The sequence below is a fragment of the Chiloscyllium plagiosum genome, chromosome 26, assembly GCF_004010195.1.
Source record: "Chiloscyllium plagiosum isolate BGI_BamShark_2017 chromosome 26, ASM401019v2, whole genome shotgun sequence".
Taxonomy (NCBI): Eukaryota; Metazoa; Chordata; class Chondrichthyes; order Orectolobiformes; family Hemiscylliidae; genus Chiloscyllium; species Chiloscyllium plagiosum.
Window position 1 is genome coordinate 8,924,390 of NC_057735.1, and position 22,555 is coordinate 8,946,944.

Here is a 22,555-nt window from a genome sequence, read left to right on the forward strand (position 1 = left end):
AGTGGGATGGGGGGGCGTGGACAGGGATCAGAAGTCTTCCGTCCAGGAGTACACCACAACAATTCACCATCGTTCCTTCAAAAGCCTCTTCCAAACCCATGATCGTTACCACCTCAACAGACAAGGGCAGCAGATACATGGGAGTACCTCCTGCCTTCAAGTGCCCTTCCAAGTCACACATCTTCGTGATTTGGAAATATATCCCCATTCCTTCACAATCGCTGGGACAAAATCAAGCAGAAAGAAACAAAATGATAGATAATGTAGCTCATGACAGCATCAGGAGCACGAGTTAATTTTAAAAGGAAGCAATACAATTTTGAATTGGCGGTTCCAGTTGACTTTGATATTTGCCTGTGTCTTTGTGTGTGTGTGAGACTGCACATCTGTGTATGAGTCTGTATGCATTTGTGTCTGTGTTTTTTTTAATGTATATATGTCCCTGTGTGTGCGTGTCTGAGGTCTGACTGTGTGTGTGTGTCTGTGTTTGTGTGTCTGTGTGCATGCGCCTGTATCTGCATATGAGAGTGAGAGTGAGAGTGTGTGTGTGTGTGTGTGTGTGTGTGAGTGTGAGAGAGAGAGAGAGAGAGAAAGAGAGAGAGAGAGAGCGAGCGAGCGAGCGAGAGCGAGAGAGAGACTGTGCCTGTGTGGCTATATCTGACTGTTGGTGTCTGTGTGTGTGTCTGTGTGGCCAATTCAAATCAACTGCCTTCAAGGACCACTGGGAAACATCTACACGGTCTCCAAAAATAACAAGATTAGAATTTTCCAGATGCTCTGACTACATAAACAGAGGCTTTATAGTTCATTCTCACTGTGTTCCAATGCCAGCATTCTATCAAGGCATAATGTCCCTATTGAAGAGTCATGAAGCGAGCTCCACATGATGCTAGATAGACAAACTGAAATGTGAGTCTTCATACTAACCTGTGATACAAAGAGAAGTGGACAGCAGTGCAAACAAAATAGAGAGAGAGGCAAGAACAGGAGAATGCCAGGTGAATACACTCGCACATTAGAGAGAATAAAGAGTTAGGAACAAACAGAACAAAAAATCCCAAAATAAAAGGGAATATTGTTGTAATTATGGGCATAGAATGAATGAAAAGGTGTGGAACATTTTCTGGCAAAACCCCTGAATAGATTCTGTCAGGTGGAACTGCACAATGCTACATCTTCATTATTGATCTAATGCACACCATATCTCACCTGCTGGACTATCCTGGCTAATAATGGTCTCAAGTCTAGACAGGTGATCAGATCATAATCAGGTTGAAAGAACGCTAACACAATGCTGGGAGAGACTAGGACTAGAGGGCACTGTTTAAAAGTAAAAGAGTGGCAGTCTGGGACAGAGACGAAGGGCTGAATGTTCCCAGCCACTGAATGGTGTGGGCATTGGTAAGAAAGGTGGGAAAATCATATGAGATTGGTGGTGAGGAGATTCCTGATGTCAAGAGCACGGAAGTCGTTGTGTTCTAACCAAGTGTTGAACAGCAAGACAGTAAGTAAGTGAGTAAGAGAAATTTAGCATGTCATTATTAGATAAGCTCACCTCCTTGATACACAGTTTCCCATTCTCCCGTCCATTAGATCAGAAATATGTTGCCACAATTCATTCCATGCAGGGCGCCTGTGAGTCCTGCTCACCACTTACTCCTCTGGCCCTCCATCATGAATGTCTGAGGGCATGTGCCAGGGGCAGTGACCATACACAGCTCCCTCCACCAGGACCTCCAAGAACCATCAACAAATCAGGGCACCAATTACTCTCTGTCCAATACATCTGGGGCAATGGACAGGAGCTGTGAAGGGCAGCTCTGGACTGCCCCAGTACACAGGAGCCTTGATTATCTGCATTCTGTTAATCAAATTTTGGATTATCCAAACAAGATCGCAAGGTCCCAATGTTTGGCTAACTATGTATCCAGCATTCGATTAACCGTGCGAAATGCTCCCCTCCTATGTCCTTTGGAGGTTTCTCTGTAATTGATCAGGTGCAGAACTGGACTTCAAAGAGGATGCCAATTCCAGGAATCCTGGGAGATCTCAGCAGTCACCAGTACATCGCCTTCTGTGGTAAGTGGGAGAATGGGCGGCCAGATTCCCGCAGTGCAGAGGTAGAGGTGAGTTTGGAAGTTCACCAAGATTGACACTTATTGCATTTCCAGTAAAATTGAGCTGAAAGACCTTGCTTTTCTCTTGGAGGGTTACAGGCTGTTGGAACTCTCTTCCACAGGAGGTTCACTGAACCTTTTTAAAGCAGAGGAAAATAGATTCTCAACTAACAAGTGAGTCAGAGGTGATGGAGGGTCGGCAGGAAAGTAACATAGGGGCCATAACCAGATCTGTCATGATCTGAGTGAATGGCTGAGCAGGTTCAAGGCGCCAAATGGTCGACACATGCTCCTATTTAATGTACTCTTTATGCCAGCTGTGCAAACAGTTGGCATCAGAACTGACTTTCTCTAGAGGCTCTGCTTCAGTAGAACATTCAAGGCTTAGTTACTGCACCAGAGCTACATCCTGGGCTCAGTGCAGACAGTTATGGTGGCTGGGACACACAAGGTGATGAATATGTAGAATCTGCTGCAGAAGACTTTAGAGGCCAAGTCATAGAGTTATAGAGATATACAGCACTGAAACACACCTTTCAGTCCAACTTGCCCATGCCGACCAGATATCCTAAATAAAACCAGACCCATATGCCAGCATTTGGCCCATATCCCTCTAAACCCTTCCTATTCATATACCCATCCAGATGCCTTTTAAACCTTGTCATTGTACCAGCCTCCACCACTTCCTCTGGCAGCTCATTCAAGATTTGTAAGTCTTAAAAAGAAACACTTGGCTGATCAATGAAGTGCTGACACTCCCAGCTGTCAGTGGGCCTGATAATGAGGTCTCTCCAAGGTCTGCTGTGAAATTTCACTGTTTGCTTGCTTTCCTTGGACCCAAACTCTGATTTTTAGAGATGTTCACTGCTAAGATTTTTTTTATGAACTCTAGAGCCTTTCTTGGGCCACCCACATGGTCTTTCCCGAAACCCCTCTCTCCCTTTCCTCCTGTTTAAGGATTTTTTTAAGCTATTTTTCCAAAGTTCCAAAATCAAAGCAAACACTTATCAAAATTGTAATTACTGCTCCAAGAAATCGAGGAAATCAGCTCCAGCATTGAAAAAAAATCTCACAAAAAAGGAGCAGCTCTGAACAGCCACAATTCTCTGCCATCCACCATTTTGTATTGAATGTCTTCAAGACAGAGATAGATAGGTTTTTGATTGGCAAGGGAATTAAGGGTTACAGGGAGAAGGCAGGAGGATGGGGTTGAGAAACATATCAGCCATGATTGAATGGCAGAGTTAACTCGACGGGCTGAAATGCCCTAATTCTGCTTTTATATCTCATGGTCTCATGCCAGAGTTAACAACTGAAGCAGAGAACTCACCAATCTTTGAAAGCAGAATAATGGCTGTTCCAAGAAAGAGTCATTTTGGCCTCGAAACGATAACTCCTTTTTTCTCTTCACAGATGCTGCCAGACCTGCTGAGTTTCACTAGAACTTTGTTTTTATTTCAGATTTCCAGAATCCACAGTATTTTGTTTTTAGTTAGGTAATTAAAGGTGCATTGAAACAATGTATTCAGACCCCATTTAATTAGGAGAAGGAACAACAAAACAGACGGATTATACTAATGAATGGTCACAGATCAGAAAGAGGCCACTCAGCCCACTGAGTCAGTGCAGTCCCAATTTGTCTAACCCTCCACCCTTTCCCTTGTAGTTCTGGAAACATTTTCCCTTCAGATTCCCATCTAAATTCTTCCTGAAAACCAGGAGTGAATCTTTCTCCCCAACTATTCCAGATCCTAACCTCTCACTGCGTAAAACTGTGTTGTCTTTGCTGCTTTTGCCAGTCACCTCAAAGCAGTGTCTTCTGGATTTTGAACTCTCAGGCACTGGGAATGGTTGCTCTCTGTATATTTTGTCTGAGCCAGCCACGATTTAATCAAAACTCCGCTCAACACTCCTTTCTCCAAGGAGAACAATCACAGCTTTCTAATTGGTACACAACTGGAGTCCTTCATCTCTGTTCTCAGTTCCATTCTATGTCAAACCTACACACAAGGACAGAGAATTTTTCTTTTCAACTTCTTCTTTCATGAGACATGGGCATTGCTAGTAAGATTAACATTTGTTACTCATCCCTAATTGCCCTTGAACTGAGTGCCTCACTAGTTTGGTGTTGGTAATATCACTGGGCTGTTAATCCAGAGACCCACAAAATGTTCTGGGGACCTGGATTCAAATCCCACCATGGCAGACGGTGGAATCTGAATTCAATAAAAATCTGGAATTAAGAGTCTACTGATAACATGAATCCACCGTCAAGTGTTCGAAAAACCCATCTGGTTCACTAACATCCTTTAGGGAAGGAAACTGCCATCCTTACCTGGTCTGGCCTACATGTGACTCCAGACCCACAGAACTGCAGATGCTTCAGATGGAAATCTGAAACAAACACGGTAATCTCTGGAGAAGCTCAGCATGTCTGGCACCATCTGTGGAGAGAAAACAGAGTTCACATTTCAGGTCCAGGTCCCAAAACTTTGAATTGTTCTGATGAGCAGGCATACTGGACTTGAAACATTAACTCTATTTCTCTCACCACAGATGCTGCCAGACCTGCAGAGTAGTTCCAGCAATTTCTATTTTTGATTTTTATTCCAAATTCAGTAATTAAACTTAAATTTCACCAGCTACCATGTTGGGATTTGAACCCATAAACTTAGAGTAAGTGTGCAAAGATTGTATCTTTTAATTTTCTGGATTCTTGATAGAGGGCTGAAATGGGAAAAGGAGAGTTTTAAAAGCTAAAAATGGTTGAAAAATTGCTGCCTTTTTAAAAGCAAGTTACCTAACACTCATTGTGAATGCTGCTCCCATAACTGTTTACTAAAGCACTGAGGGAAGTCCAACTGAGACAAGCTGGAGTCAATGAATGGAGCTTCAGCTGGAAACACGTAGCTGATTGATAACTGGTAACTCATCCACAGGCCAATGACAAAAGCCTCTTGCCTACCAAAAACTGTGTGATTGACACCCAGGTAGATGAATAGCTTGTGTATGTGAGGTAGAAGCCATAAAATTTCCAAAAGAGAAGGAACTGTCCCTCTTCTCTACAGTAAAACACCTTTGGTCGGGGATCATTGAACTGCCTTCTCAGTCTTCCCCTCCACCCATAACACCCATGTTTTTATTCCCTGTCTGTGAGGGCAAAGAGGGAGTTTACAAGGGGATTAGAGTTTCAACTAGTGGTGTTTTATGCTGATGGGTCATAGTAGATTGCCTGTAGCTAGAATTTATTTCTTTGTGATTTGTAGTTGTTGTTAAGTACAGAAACCTGCTCCGTGTTTTCTGTCATCATGGATCCACAAGTCAGGCAAATTGGGGAATTGTGTGTACTTTTACGCAAATCTTTAATGTTTGTGATGACTGTGAAAATAACTGGTCTTGCTTTCCAGCACGCTACCCCAGTGAGGTGTAACAATAGTCGAGGCCTCTGGTTTATTAGTCCTGTCAAACCTCAAAACAATGTGCCCCCCTTTTCCCCAAAGCTATTCAATGAATAGGCCCACCACAAACTACTCCGGGAATAAAGGGTCAGGCAAAAAATGCCAGTCTAGCCCACGTCCCCCCAAAAAATTCACGTTTATGGACGGACATCCAGATCTCAGCTCTAGATCTAAATTCTCAACAGCAAAGACAAGAACCTAACTCTGCATGAAAACCTTTGGGTATTGTGCCAAAGACTTTCTTTTCAATTCTGGAAGAAGTATTCATTGAATTTATAAAGGATTATATTGTAGCTGAGGAAAACACAGAGCTTGCATTCTAGGTTTCAGTGGAAACAGCAACAAAAAAAACACATTTTGTATGATTGATAGTGGAATTGTTACATTCACTGAAGCATTGAGATGTCACGGCTATGAGGAGTGCCAGTTCCTTAGCTCCACACTGACAATTTTGCAAACTCTGTGGCATTTGCTGGAGGAAGCATCAGACAGAAAGTTTGGACCCTTTCTCCTTTTTAACTGCGGTCATCCCCATTGCCACATGGACTTGCAGCAGTTCAAGAAGGTGGTTCAACCACCACATTCTCAAGGGGAGCTAGAGCTGGGTAGTAAATGTTGACCCAGCCCGTGGCTGAATAAAGACAATCTTAAGCTTCATAATTCTCACGGGGGGGGGGAAGAGTGGGGTGAGGATAAGGGTTTTACGACCCTGGAACAATCTTGTGATGTTGCAGAGCTATATCTCACTGGGCATAAGTAGTATAGTTTGGAACGAGTTAATTAAAGTGGCAGAGAGAAATATATGCTTAGATGCAGATGGAGTGGAATGATTAGTATTGGACAGAGTTACTAATATAAAACTTTCTCAATATTGTAACAGTAAGATTCAAGCCTGGCATGCATCTGACTGTCTTGTACTTAGTACTGAGGTGCAATAAATAGCGTGATTAGGATGCAAAGACTGAAGATAGTTCTTGACTTTGCCTACTCCTCATTCAGTCTGTATGGAACCTAAACCCACTGCATAAGCTCACTGTATAAACCCACACAATAACGGAAGTGGCATCAGCAAAGTTCATTGCAAACTCTGAGGTTAGGGTGCTAAAGGTAAAATCTTTGGGGATATCTAGAAACATTAAATGGGGATTGAGGATGCAAGTTGGAGGCCTCAGTGCAGTGATGGAACATGAACATTAAAAGGACTACCTTACCTTCTTGTAGCTAAGGCCCATATCCCTACATTGATTGTGAACTGCTACAGGGAACCATCCTCTCCATTCAGACATTACAAACTGCATGCTAGCTGAGGATCAGCTTGGACCCGTCCAACATTACCTACCCCCTGCTGATAATCACTGCCGTCTTCATGGCAGGACATCATTAAGGTGAGGAACCAGAAAAGTGACGGCCAGTAATGTCAAAAGGAACCAACCAGCATTTATTGCCCACCCTGACTGCTTTCGAGTGACAGAGTCACAGAGTTTTACAGCACGGAAAAAGACCCTTTGGTCCAATTCATCCATGCCGACTATATTTCCTGAACTAATCTAGTCCTATTTGCCAGCATTTTATCCAAATCTCTCTAAACCCTTCCCATTCATATACCCATTCAGATGTCATTTAAATGTTGTAATTGTACCCACCTCCACCGGCAGCTCATTCCATACATGCACCAGCCTGTGTGTGGAGATGGTGATGGTGAGCTGCCTTCTTGAACAGCTGCAGTGTTTGGAGCATGGTTACATCCACAATGCTGGTAGGAAGAGAATTCCACCATCTGGGACAAAGCAGCCCACTTGATTGGCACCACATCCATACACTCTACCACCAGCGCATAGTGCACACTGCTGCTACTATCTACAAGATGCACTACAGAAATTTACCAAAGAGCCTTAGCAAACACCTTTCAAACCCACAACCACTTCCACCAAGAAGAACAAGGACAGCAGATAGTTGAGAAGACTACCCCCTGCCTGTTCCCCTCCAAACCAGTCACCATCCTGACTTGGAAATATATCATCGTTCCATCACTGTCGCTGGGTTGAATCGTGGCATTTCCTCCCTGAGAGCATTTTGGGTCAACCTACAGCACATGGATCTGTAGTTGATCGAGAAGACAGCTCAGCGCCACCTTCTCAAGGGCAACTAGGGATGGGCAGTAAGTGCTGGCTCAGCCAGTGACACCCATGTCTCACGGCTGAATAAAAGGTGCTGGTATTGATCATTCTGTACCAGGGAGCTTCACACAGGTCTCTTTATATCAAGATAATGGAGTAGTTCAGAAGCTCTCAACATTCGCACAAGTGACTCAATATAGCCCTGCACCCAGTTTAATCAATTCATTACATTAGATTTATCCATTGACTTGGAATTAAGAGGACAATGCCTGCACAGAGTCAATAGCAAAGGGTAGTGCATGGATATGTTTTTCAAACTGGCAATGTAGTGGAATTCCCCAAGGACCGGTTAAGGATTCATCACGTATTTAAACATTAATGTATGATAGACTCAGAGCAGCATCATAAATTTGCAATTAAAATTAACCATGGCAATGTAACAATGAGAGCACTGTACTGCAGATGCTGGAGACCTGAAATGAAAACAAAGTGCTGGAGAAACTCAGCAGGTCTGGCAGCATCTGTGGAGAGAGAAGACAGAGTTAACAGTCCAAGATTCTTCTGAACTGAAGTGAGGTAGGAAATGATTGACAAAATGGGAGAAGGAGTGAGTAGCCCAGATGGTGAGGGTCAAAGGGAATGATGATGGCAGTAGAGGAGTGGTATAGATGCGGAATAGTGTTAATGGTTGAATTGAATTGAATTGAATTGATTGTCACGTGTCCTGAGGCACAGTGAAAAGCTTTGTCTTGCGAGCAATACAAAGATTACATAGATAGTAAATAATAGGGAAACAGCAGCAAAAAGCAAAACACAGGTATTGGCGAATGTTAAGAGTTTGAGAGTCCATTCAGTATTCTAACAACAATAGTCAGCTTTGATGACTGCAAACAAGAGACAATGTGATCTAGGGCTGGGGGAATTGGGGGGGTGGAGGTGGGTGGTGGAGTAAAAAATACCATTTTGTTCCTTCATTTTAGTTCATACTTTGCTGGAACATCAGGGCTAGGATAGAAATGTTAGCATGAGAGCAAGCTGGTGTACTGTGTGCTTCCACCACCTCCCTCAGGATGCCACCATTAAACACATCCTACCCTCCCCCCTTCGCTTGTCAGCACTTAGCATGGACCATTCCCTCTGTGACACCCTAACTCACTCTGCCATGACTCCTCATTTTTCTTCACTCCCCTATGGCACCTATGCATGCAATCACAAAGTTTAACACTTTCCCTTTCACCTCCACCTTTCTCTCTGTCCTTAAAAATAGCCCAGACCTTCCAGTTGCTTGCCATTTCAATGCACCATCTTGCTCTCATTCTAACATTTCCATCCTGAGCACATTGCAGGACTTCAGCAAAGTCCAACAACTGCTCAGTGAACATCTCCCTCTCTGCTGAGGGTACTTACCAGCCTTTGTGACCCAATAGTGAGTGCAGCAACTTCACACCATGAATATTGTGTGGCATTTTGATCATACCCCCTTCCCACTGCCCCCACCCCCTCATTTTGTTCGCATGATTTTGTAATCAGCAAGGCTGACCTACATTCTATCATTAACACCAACCATTAATACCAATTCTGTATCTCTATCCCTCCTCTACTGCTGACCTATATTCTGTCATTAACACCAACCATTAACACCAATTCTGCATCTCTATCCTTCCTCAACTACCGCCCTTTGTCTTCTCCTGTAGACACTCTCACCATCTGTACCATTCACTCTTTCCCCCCACTTTGTCAAAACCATAAATACAATCAAGTTCTGCCCCTTCCAGTTTCAAAGGAGTTATTTTATATTTTAAATGCTAACTCGGTCCTTTCTCTCCACAGATGCTGCCACACCTGCTGAGTTTCACCAGTGCATTCTTTTTAGCCAAGTAATAGACCAATGGTGGGTAAAGCAACATGCTTCTCAATGGCAAAATGTTCCAATTCCACTCAACAGGACGTAGAGTCTAGTTGCTTTGAGATAGTTTATTGAATGTGGATTTTGGGTTCCAGATCTGAGTGGAGACCATTAAATAATCAAACTCTTGTTTCCCAGGTCAGTATCAGGCTTTACAGCTGGCTCCTGCAGTTTGAGATGAGCTTATAAATAGCAGCCATGTGTGCAGTCAATAGGGTGCATTTTCCAATGGCACTGGTTGCCAAGGCAACCTGGAGCCAGAGCTGGACTGAAACCAAAGTAGGATAATCCACACAGTGGGAGCTGAGCACACAAACCTTCTCCTCCTCCTCCTCCTCCTCCTCCTCCTCCTCCTCCTCCTCCTCTTGATGAGGGAGATGACCAGGACTGAGGCAGCAGGCACACAAACTGAGGCACGAGCTGAAGTAAAGGATCTCCCAGAATACAAGAGCAGGGAGGTTATGATGAACTGGGAAAGGACACTAGACAGACCTCACCTGGAGGTTCAGAAAGATTACCAGGATGTTACTGAGACTGGACTATAGGGGGAAGCAGGATAGATTTAGATTAGATTCCCTACAGTGTGGAAACAGGCCCTTCGGCCCAACAAGTACAGACCAACCCTCCAAAGAATAACCCACTCAGACCCATTTCCCTCTGACTAATTCACCTAACACTATGGGTAATTTAGCATGGCCAATCCACCTAACCAGCACATCTTTGGATTGTGGGAGGAAACCAGAGCACCCAGAGGAAACCCACACAGACACGGGGAGAATGTGCAAACTCCACACAGACACTCGCCCGAGGCTAGAATCAAACCCGGGTCCCTGGTGCTATGAGGGTGCAGTGCTGGAGTGTCAGAGGCTGAGGGGTGACCTTATAGAGGTTTATAAAATCATGAGGGGCATGGATAGAGGGAATAACCAAAGTCTTTTTCTTATCTTTGCTGAAGGGCCTGTTTCCAGACTGTAGGGAATCTAATCTAATCTAATCTTGGAGTGCGGGGAGTCCAAAACAAAAGGGCATAGTTTTTAAATGAGAGGGAAAAGATTTAAAAGGGATCTAAGGGATAACATTTTCACATAGAGGGTGGTATGTGTATTGAACAAGCTGCCACAGAAGTTGGTGGAGGCTGGTGCATTTACAGCATTTATAGAACATTACAGCACAGTACAGGCCCTTCAGCCCTCAATGTTGCACCGACCTGTGGAACCAATCTGAAGCCCATCTAACCTACACTATTCCATTCTCGTCCATATGCCTATCCAGTAACCATTTAAATGCCCTTAAAGTTGGCGAGTCTACTACTGTTGCAGGCAGGGCGTTCCATGCCCCTACTACTCTCTGAGTAAAGAAACTACCTCTGACATCTGTCCCATATCTATCATCCCTCATTTTAAAGCTATGTCTCCTCATGCTAGCCATTGCCATCCAAGGAACAAGGCTCTCAACCTACCTAACCCTCTGATTATTTTAAAAAGCATTTGGATGGATACTTGAATAGGAAGAGTTTAGGGGGATATGGGCTTAATGCTTGCAAAAGGGACTCGGTCAGATTGGGATGCCTTGCCAGCACAAATGATTTGGACTGAAGGGTCTGTTTCCATGGAGACTTGTGTACAGTTCTATAGGAAGGACATGAATATGTTGGAGGGAGTACAAACGAGGTTTATGGAAATTGTTCCAGAGATTAAATTTTCTTTCCTGGGCAAGGATGAGACTAAAGGAAGGTTTGATAGAAATTATGCAAAAATGACAGGCCAGAGAAACTGTTACCACTTGTAAATGGATCGATGATGGAGCTGAGCACAAGGTGGGAGGGAAATTAGGAGGATGGGGACGAGGGAGCTGAGCGTGAGGTGGGAGGGAGATTAAAATGTTGGGAACGAGGGAGTTTGGGAATGAGTAGGAGGGGGATAAAGAGGCTAAGGCTGAGAAAGCAATGGAGGGAGTTGGGAGTGAAATGGAAGGCAGTTTAGGGGGCTGGGGCTGAGGTAGCAGAGTTGTCCCTACCCTGGAGGTTCTCTGTAGAGAGATTCTCATTGGCCACTGCTCTCACGCCTTGGCCACATCGCCATATATGATTGGTCCGTTTACAATTAGAGGAACACAAAGTAAGTGACAGCTCCAACTTTCAGAATGTCCACTTCTTTCTGTCAACTCCAAATGACACTGGGTTCAGGGTAAAGGGTGTAAAGGGTTAATGTGAATACATAAGACAATTTACTTCAGCATTGAGAAGTGATGCAAGATCACATGGCTACTAGAAGATGGTTCCCTTGAACAGCCGTACAGTGGAGATGAAGTCTTGACCTGTCAATTCATAAAGTTAGGATAAAGGGTGATGTTCAACCCTACATTAAAAGACTCCTGCATTATCTATCAAGCTCCTTCCTGCATCAAGTTTCATCTCACTGCTGCAGCAGCTGGGGTTGGAGTTGGGTCTTTGGAATGGTTTCGGTGATTGTATCAACGCCTTAACAAAGCATTTCAGATCTACATTAGACAGAGACTCTCTAATGCATTACTCTAATGTGTTGATACCAGAGAGAAAATTAAAGCACATTAACATCCATTCCAAAAGCCACAAGAGCATCCAAAATGAATGAGCAGGAAGAGAATGAGGAAACTGGGAGTGATGAGATCACATGATAAAGAACCAGCCTGATAGCACTATAGTTATATTATGGGACTAATAATCTGAAAACAAGAGTTCAAATCTGTGATTGATTATCCATGATGCTAAATGGCCCCATGCATGTGCAGACATGGCCTGTTAAGTAGTGGAAGAATTTAAATTCAATTAATTAAATAAACATGACATTTAAAAAGCTGCCACCAATAGTAGTAACCATGTAACAACTGGTTTGTTGTCAAAACTCACCCACTTTCCTCATGTCTCCTTAGGCAAGTAAGTCTGGTCTGCAGAAGAGTCCAACCCCCACACTATTGTGGTTGACTCTTACCTGACCAATAAATGCTGGTTCAGCCAACAATGCCCCCATCCCAAGAATGAATCAGTTACCTCGTTAATAATGTTGCCATTTAGCAAATGAATTAAAGCCAAGGGCGGGCACAGTTAGAATGAGTTTCTTTCTGTGCCATATAGTCTGAGACAAGGCTGAACTGTCCCACAGACTTGTGTCTTCATTACCGTCACCATCCTCAAAACACCAGAATTCACCAGCAAGAACAGAAATTGCTGGAGAAAGTCAGCAGGCCTGGCAGCATCTGTGGGGTGAAAGCAGAGTAAATGTCTCAAGTCCAATTACCCTTCTTCAGGAACGACTGGAACCAAAATGCTAACTCTGCTTTCTCTCTCCACAGACGCTGCTAGACCTGTTGGGTTTCTCCAGCAATTTCTTGTGCTGTTTTAGATTTCCAGTGTGCGCAGTCCTTTGTTTTACTATACCATAGTTATCCAACGTGTATAACATACGAGTTATAATTGAGTTCTAATCGACATAAGCTTGTGTCAGCTTGTAAGCAGAAACATAATGGCTACACCTCCGTGAAACCAGAACTGAAGCAATGTCCTCTGGGTCCCGCCAGCTGTGCCCTCAGGTTTGAGATTGGCAGATGGAACAATTGAGCCTTTGGATTCTGCTCCATTTCACAGTGCATTGCCAAAGCCTAGCAATGATGTTTGACCAGCTGCTGGTTATATGAGCGATAGGGCAGCAGGAATTCTGTTCTTTCCTTCCCTTACAGATTTGCTTAAAAACAACCCCCTTCCCACCCCACCCAAGGTGTGAGCCAACACGGGGTGAACTCAGCACAGACAGGAGTTAGACAGCCTTAGGATGTTGGGGTGCTAAGGAGACCAGAGGGAAAAGCTCACCTGTGATGATAGTAAATAATATTTTTCTTTGCTGTCTGACTCCTTCACACATGGTAGCACTGATGTATTCCAGTTCTGAGTCACACTCCAACAGGCAGGAGAGAGACAGCTGCAATGGTTAAGTCATTACATGGTACACATACAATTTGCATCTCCCCCATTGTAAATGTTAACGTTGAATCAGCTGACACTTCAACGCATTCTGCATGTGCACTGAAAACAAAGTGGGAAAGCCAAGTCGATGAAGTAAGTAACCTTGCAAGGCGCAACTAAACAGACTGACTGCCAACAGATAAAGGATTGCTCCAGTTCACCTTGACCCTTGCTTATAGGTCCACAAATTCCCAGAGCATGTGTGAGAACCACACAAGATCTCACAGCGTGCTGCTGCAGACAGAGTTATCACTCCTGTCACATCTCAAGATCGCACAAACCTCAGAATCCCCAAAAGCAACAGGAAGACCCAAGATTTAGAATGTAACATGGGCTTTTTTCAACAAATGTATATTTTATTTTTATTATGAGTGGAGAGTGAGACTATTTGGACAATCATTCAAAGAGCGAGTACCAAATAGTCTCCTTCTAAGCTACAGGATTCTATGCTATCTTGGTGCACGACTAAAGCCACAACACTAAACTTGAAAACAGCAAAGAGCATGATGTTAGATATACAGACTTCCATCAAAATGAACAAGGCTCCTTCAACAGCACTTTCCAAACTCAACCATTTCCATCTAGAAGGGCAAGAGCTGCAGATACATGGATACACTACCATTTGCAAGTTCCCCTCCAAGCCACTCACCAATCTGACTTGGAAATATCTTGCTGTTCCTTCAGTGTCACTGGGTCAAAGCTCTCCCTAACAACATTGTGGGTGTACCTACACCACACAGACTGCCACGGTTCAAGAAGGCAGATACCCCAGGGCAATCAGGGATGATAAACACATGCTTGCCTAGCCTAGCGATGCTACAACCTGTGACCAAATTAAAAGACATACCCACTCCCACTATAAGTTGTTTTATTCTTCACACTTCTTGGCAATTTCAGCCTCTGTCTTAAGTGAAGGTCTTGTTTTAAGGGAACAGTTCAGTGACCCTTCGGTAACTCAATCGAGTGGCAGTCCACCCTGCATGTCAGAGCATGTCAGCAGATTATTCAACTATATCAAATTTCACAACTGAGCATGTTGCACCTGGCTCTACCACAGAGCATCTGTAGCAAACATCAGTGGATCATGATGGAGAGCTAGGACCCCAGTTCATGTTGCTCGCTGTTGCTGAGTCGAGAACTCCTGAAGCCAACACAACAACAACTTTTTCAAAAACTGTGAACAACGACAACTGACATATCAACAAACTCACTGTGATCAGACCTTGAGCCTTCCTAAATCCTGGGGCTTGCTCACAATGTAAGTCCCACATCAAGAGGATTCCCTACAAAATACCACTAACATATTAAGCTAATACTTTCCAGCATCTGCAGTCTTTTTGTCTCTAACATACATCATGAAGCAAACACGCTGTGCTGCTGTGGATGAGTTATACTGTGTCTTTCTTTCGTCTTCCCTTTTGTAGTGAAAGCACTTGGTCATTTTCGGGGGATAATGATTCTACAAGCAATCCATTACACCTCAGAAGGTGCAGATTATGTGTAACAAGATATGGTTACCTACAACAACGAGATTCTCCTATGAGTAGCCATCGAGTTGAATTTTAAAAATAATTAATATGATGTGGGCATTGCTGGCTAAGCCAGCATTTTTCGCCCATCCCTAATTTCTCAAGAGGGGCAGTTAGGGAGTTAATCACTTTGCTGTGGGTCTGAAGTCACATGCAGGCCAGACCAGGTCAGGGTGGGAGGTTTCTTTCCCTAAAGGATATTAGTGAAACACATGGGTCTTTATGCCATGTGGTCAAAATCAGGCTAGCATTTCATTCCAGATTTTTATTTAATTCATATTTCACTATCTGCCTTGATGGATTTAAACCCACGTCTCTAGGACATCAGCTGGGGGCTGTATTCCAAAAATACTGATAGAAATACTAGCCCAGTGACATTTCCAGTCTACCACCCCCTCCTGATTCAAATGAATGAGGTGAATTTGTTGAAATACTCACAAGTGGTCTCACAGGGTGGGTGTGTCCCTGGATAAGGAGACGCTGGCCATTTCAGACTGAAATAAGGAGAAATTTCCTCAGGCTGAGGATTCCAAACCTTCGGAATTTCAAGATGTGTGGATGCTCAGTCAATAATTATATTCAGACATATTTGAAGGAATGGAGGGATATGCAGACCAGGTTCAGATGAGCCATAGTCTTAAATCAACAATGGAGCAAGCTAGGCGGGCCAAACTGCTCCTAATACTTATTTTCTTTGTATCACTGGCCATCACAAAACTAGTAATCTACAACTCCAGGCTAATGCTCTGGGAATATGAGTTTGAATCTCAACATGGCAGTTATTGAAATCTGAATTCAACAAAAATCTGGAATCAAAAGTTCACCGATTGTCAACCATTTAACCATGACCAATTGTAAAAAGCTCTGTGGTTCAAGCACACTCTTTAAGTAAGGAAATCTTACTCAGTCTGGTCTACAGCAATATGCGTGACTGTTAAATGCCCTCTAAAATAGCCCGAGGAATCTAGTCAGGTGAAGAGGTGATTAAGGATGGGAATGAATGCTGACCCACCCAGTGATGCCCACATCTAATGAACGAGTACAAAAGGTCAGGGCTATGAATGATGTTATAGTAATTGGTCAAAGTGGAAGCATTATAGCTCACTGATTCCTCTTCACATCGTTGATTCCTCACACCACATCCCTCCCCACATCTTGTTGTGAAAGATGACACATTTTAATATTTTTATGAAGTATAAATCATTGTGAGGATTTGAAATTTGGAATTCTTACGATGTCCTCAGCAATGCAAGACAAAATGGTTTGGCAAGATGTCAACCTTTTCAGCAACACTCCAGTTCTGTAGCTGGGGCAATGTGCACGTGTGCATGTACACGTGCCCGCGTGTGTGTGCTTGTGATTCAGGGCTGAGTTCATCTCCATGACCAATTTTGGTCAGTCAACAAGGGGTCAATAAACAAATCTCTGAGTTGTCCTTTGTTAAACTGGCTAGAGATTATAATCTCATTTTCCACCTTTACCAGGCCATTAGCAGACTGTCAGGTGAGCTGTATTTTCACCATCTCCTGCCTGTTCTATTCTGCTTTGGCTGGTTTTCTGTCACCAATCCTCCCTTCCCTGAATCTAGGACCTGTCTAATTATCAGTGGAAAAGGATAGGCCTCTGTTGAGTCTATAAACAGAAGAAACACTGATCTTTCATAACAACGCAGATCACTGCACAGTCACAATAGTTTATATTAACTTGCTTGGCACATTTAGTAAGAATTGTGCAGAATATATCCCCACTCGGAGTACTTGGACAAAATGGATCACAGTCGAAAGAGGAGAAAGTGAGGACTGCAGATGCTGGAGATCAGAGCTTAAAAATGTGTTGCTGGAGAAGCGCAGCAGGTCAGGCAGCATCAAAGGAACAGGAGAAGGGCTTATGCCCGAAACGTCGATTCTCCTGTTCCTTTGATGCTACCTGACTTGCTGCGCTTTTCCAGCAACACATTTTTAATCACAGTCGAAAGATACAGGGTAAGACCATTTAAGACTGTATTGAGGAGAAATTACTTCATCCAGACAATGGTGAGACTATGCAATTCACTTCCACAGAAAGCAGTTAAGACCAAAACATTGTATGATTTCAAGAAGTAGTTGGATATAGCATACAAGAGAAGTTCTTCAGAAGAGTCATATCAGACACGAAATAGAACTGTTACTCTCCACAGATGCTGCCAGATCTGCTGAGTTTTTCCAACCCTTGTTGTTATTTCAGATTTTTGGCATCCATAGTATTTTGCTTTTATGACATGAACATGAACTCCTTCAGAACCACTACCTTTTACAACAAAACGTTGTGGGGAGTTTATGGAGTATAGTCCACAGGAATCAGATTTGTGTGGGTGGATCCTTTCCCTTTGCTTTTCATTCTTGGACTCTGAGTGTCACTGGCAAGACCAGCATCTATTGTCCATCTGAATTGACCTTATTGAAACATCCAAGATTCATAGGGGGCTTTACAGGCTAAATGAGGAGAGGTGGTTTCCCCTTGTTGGAGAGGTCAGCACCAAAGGACATAATCTCAGAATAAGGGCTTGCACATTTAAGACAGACAAGAGGAGGAATTTTGAGTCTCAGAGAGCAGCAGTAAATTTGGAATTGTTTACTGTAGAGGGCTATTGAGGTTGGGTCATTCAGGCTAAATTATTCAAAGGCAAGACAGACAGCTTTTTAGTCACTAAAGCAATTAAGAGTTATGGAGAAAGGGCAGGAAAGTCAAGGTGAAGATTAACAGATCAGCCATGATCTCATTGAATGGCAGTGCAGAGTCAATGGGCTGAATGGCCTACATCTGCTCCTACATCTTCTGGTTTTATGATCCCTAAGCAATCCTTAGAAGATTACCATGAGTCTTGATTCACAAGAATGGTTCAGGAGATCAGATGCTTCAGTAATATGGCTAGATTGGTGAAGTTTGGCTTGTTCTTGTTTGAGAAGAAAATAATGAGAGGAAGTGTGTTAAAATCACACAGGCTTTGAACAAAATGGATAGGTGGAAATTATTTCCATATTAAAAAGTGTCAGATAGGGCTCACTTGGTAGTGACCCCTCCTCTGAATCCCAGTGTGCTTGGGTTCAAGCCTGACCTTAGGGCTTGAGTACAAGCATCTGCAGAGACATTTCATTGGGTTCCTGAAGGGCTGCTGGATTGACAGAGAACCTGTCTTCTGGATGGTACATTCAGCTGAGCTGCTATTTGCATGCCTTAGTGGATGTAGAAGATCCCATGGATCCTGAAGATCAGAAAAGTGTTCATAAAAAAAATACAAACAGATCATCGAATCATTACCAATGTCTGTAGGAGCTCTCCCTTCATGTGCAATGGCTACTTGGTTTCTCCTTTTCAAGCATTTCAGAAGTACTTTGTTAGTGAGCTTGGGGATGTCTGACGGTCATTAAAAAAAACTAGACAAATTCAAGTCTTTATTTCTTTTTCACTGGCATTGAGTTCAAGATCTAAAGATCATTGACTTCAAGTGTGCCGGAAATGAACAAAAGACCAAATTAGTTATATATGTTTTAAGCAGCCTGTGGTTGTGATTTGGAATAGACCATCTGAGAGTGTGACCACCATGAAAAATAGGAACAGGAATAGGCCACTCGGCCCCTCAAGCCTACTCCACCATTCAATAGTGTCCTGGCAGATCTGACACTCCTCCTGTCCATTTCCTGGCCTTAATCTGTAACCCTCGATTCCCCTATTGATTAAAAATCTACCTACCTCAACTTAAATGTACACAAGGACTCCATCCCCATAGCTCTCGGTGCCAAGGAGTTCCAAAGACTCTCTCACCTGAGAGAAAAAAAATCCTCCTCACTCCAGTCTTAAATTGGCTCCCCTTTATTCTAAGGTCTGGTAGTGGCAAATACAAATCAGGGGTTCCAGAAAGGGAACTGAATAATTATCTGAGGTGAAAAGAATGACAGGATTGAGGGGAAAAGGGGAAGCTGAATGAGTTTCTCTAGTAGATAGCAGACATGGACACAATGGGCTGCATGGTCTCCTTTGCTATGCTGTAAGCATGCTATGAATCTGTGATTCTTCTTAATCTGCTGCAGCCAGTGTGGTAAAAGGTGTTGACACAGTACTGTTAGGTGGGGAACCCCAGCATTCCGACATATCTGCCACTTTTCGTTGTCATTGTTTGTGCATTCAAGGGCTAGCACACTGCCCAACCAGCAGCAAAGTGCTGAAAACTAACACCATAACCAACAGGGGAGATGGCAATTAGATCATACAGAGACACAATACATTGTGGTCCCTACCTTACTCAACAAGGAACTGCAAAATAATCAAACCAGACCGTTAGTGCCCTGTGGAACTGGATGCATTTAAATCATTATCCAGTATGTTGGATCTCCCCAGTGGATTACATGTGAGAAAGAGAGAGAGAGAGAGAGAGAGAGAGAGAGACGGACAGAGAGATAGAGTAACAAGGTAAGATTAGCATGCACAATAGTGTCAATTATAGAGTGTATTCATGTCTGGTAACCATGCACACACACTCTGCAACCTAACAATTGCAATAAAGTGACACATCACCACAGATCAAACATAAGCATGATTAGAGAGATCATATACCAGTGTAGCCTGCAAGCACCACATCGCATTAATATTAAATGGCCATAGATCAGCAATGAGCAGAATACCAGGAGCAGGTAGAATATTTTTTGTCCCTGTGTGTCTTTTTTTTTTGCAACTGCACAACATCCATCACCCATGTGGGTTACTCGTGCTCCAAATATTGAGGGGTAGCAGGAGTAGGGAGGTGGGAAACAAAGTAAAATAAAAATTCATATGTGAGAATAAATGGTCTTGCGACCATTTGTAAGGGTTTGCTAGTTCTGCAAAGCATTTGCTTCCTCAACGACTGGTATTATATTGTTTAAAATTACCATCAAGGCAAGGATGATTTATGATGCTCATAGTCAGAGGTATAGTTCACCCCTTACTAATGATAGAGAGGTCACAAACAGGGGCAGCTCTCATCTCATTCTCACATCACATCATAGTCTCACTGACCAGGATAAAAATTACACACACTTACATCTAATTGTGATTCAAAACCGCCACAACTGAAGATGGTCATCTCTGTCATCACCAGGACCATCTATTTCCACCTCTGGAACCTCACTCCCATCTCAGTTTGCCTGCTGCTTAAACCGTCATCCATTTCTTTATTATACATGATCACATTATTCCAGCACACACCTCACAGTGCTCCCATATCCTAAACTGTTTGAACGTGACCTCATCCAAAACCCTGTTGCCCTTGTCTTAACTCATGTCCGAATCCCGTTTGTCTTTCACCCCCACGCACACTGACCTACACTGAATCCTGCTGCTTGGATGCTGCCTGACCTGCTGTGCTTTTCCAGCACCACTCTAATCTTGACTCTAATCTTCAACATCTGCGGTCCTCACTTTTGCCTACACTGGCTCCTGGTCAAGCAACTTGCTGATTTTAAAACATAGAAACATAGGAAATAGGAGCTTCCCAAGGCCACTCAGCCCTTCAAAGCTGTTAAGCCATTTCATCTAATTATGGTTGATCATCCAACTCAGTACCCTATCCCCACTTTGGCCCTATCACCTTTGATCTCTTTAGCCCTAAGAACTACATCTAACTCCTTCTTGAAAACATTGAATATTTTGGCTTAAACTTGTTTCTGTGGCAGAGAGTTCCATAGGCTCACCACACTCTGGGTGAGGACAGACCCATCTCCTTGCCCTTTCCCTGTAACCCTGCATTTCCCATAATCCACCTGTACACTATGGCCAGTTTAAATTGTTGACAGGATGTCACATTAACATGCATTAGGGAGGAAGCCTTGATATGTTGAATCCATTCCACCCGTTTCAGATTGGACAGAGCTCACAGGTTGATAAAAGTAAAGGTCTTATGCACCACTCTTCACTGCTCACTCCCATCCATCGTTTGCCTTCTCATCCAATACAGCACTGGCCCTGTCCCCACTAAACACTTGCCCACAGTGAATAGTGAGCCTGTGCTTTCACACTGCCAATGATAACAGGGTCAGCCTCTGGCCATAAAGCTTGTACTTACTTGACAACAGGAACTGTTTTCAAACTTCCACAGCTTGGCAGAGCGTGTGATTGTTAACCACCTCGTGGTTAACTAGAATCGCAGTTTTTAGGTGGATTCAGACAGGTCGGTCCCAGTTTTGTGCAAGACATACCCTTGGTACCTTTAATATGTCCCAAAGCTTTTCACAGGAGCATTAAAAAAAAACTCTAAGTTTGGAAGGTGGAGAAGATGTTTCCATTAGCAGGAGAGATGAGGAGCTGAGGGCACAGCTTCAGAGAGAAGGGATGATCCTTTAAAACTGAGATGTTAAGATAGTCCCGGAAATGGGGCGGACCAGAACAATAATCATCAGTTGTTGTAAGAAATCTTTTGGACTTTCTCTAGCATTCTTTAAGGAAGGAAATCTGCCATCTTACTGGTCTACCCTATCTATGACTCTCAATAATTGACTCTTCCGAAATGGCATAGCAAGCCACTCGGGCAACTCGGGATGGGCAACCGATGCTGGCCTTCCCCTGATACCTACATCCCGTGAAATACTTTAAAGCAGGCAGGAGAAACAATAAATATTTCACCAACACCTTGCACACAAGCAAGTGGAATATCAGGAAACAACAGAAGAGGTGCAACACCCTCAAATCCCAAGAGGGTCAAAAAACAAGTTAGTTATCCTCAGATAGCCAAGGCCTCCAGTTTATTTTCACACTGAACAACACAACAGTAATTCAAAACACAAAGGCAAAACGCAGGGCTTGTCATCACATTATACCAAGTCATTTACTCTCACGTCAACATAGCAAGGCAGGGTCAAGGTCAATTGGTGATTGACAGCAATCACTCTGATTTTGACATTTTTACTGTAGGCATCATCATTACCATACAAGACATTGTCAAATGTCAACAGGAGAAGCAGAGTACAGGCGAGAAGGTGGCAGCTGTCGAATAAGCTGACCTGAACTTTCTCTCTCCTTAACAGGTCTGTTCATCCATTGAAAAACCAAATAAGGCACCTGAACCATTTCAAACAAAAGCATCTAGCTTTCAGTTGTTAGAGTCACAACATATATTCAGCTCGAAGACTACTTAAATACAAAAAAAAAATCAACATTTGGAAACTCTGAAGATGAGAGTGGCAGTGAAAGGGAGAGTCTGACAAGAAAGTCAGAGATGAAGAGAAAGAGAAAGATAGAAAGAGGAAAGCAGAATGGGAGCTAAATAATGAGAGCGAGAGAGAGAAAGAGAGAAAACAAGACAGTAACAGATAGATATAATAATCTGCTAAGCCAGCCTGTGAATTATTCATTTCAAAATCTTCTCATCGCTAAATGCAATAGATTTAATCATCTCAGGAATGAAAGCAATCAGCTATCAGC

General features: G+C 43.2%; 1 protein-coding gene across 2 annotated transcripts in view; it reads right to left on the reverse strand.

The window, feature by feature from the left end:
- The window catches only part of plekha6 (pleckstrin homology domain containing, family A member 6), a 330,961-nt gene that overhangs the window by 258,515 nt on the left and 49,891 nt on the right, over nt 1–22,555 (reverse strand). The window lies entirely within an intron of this gene.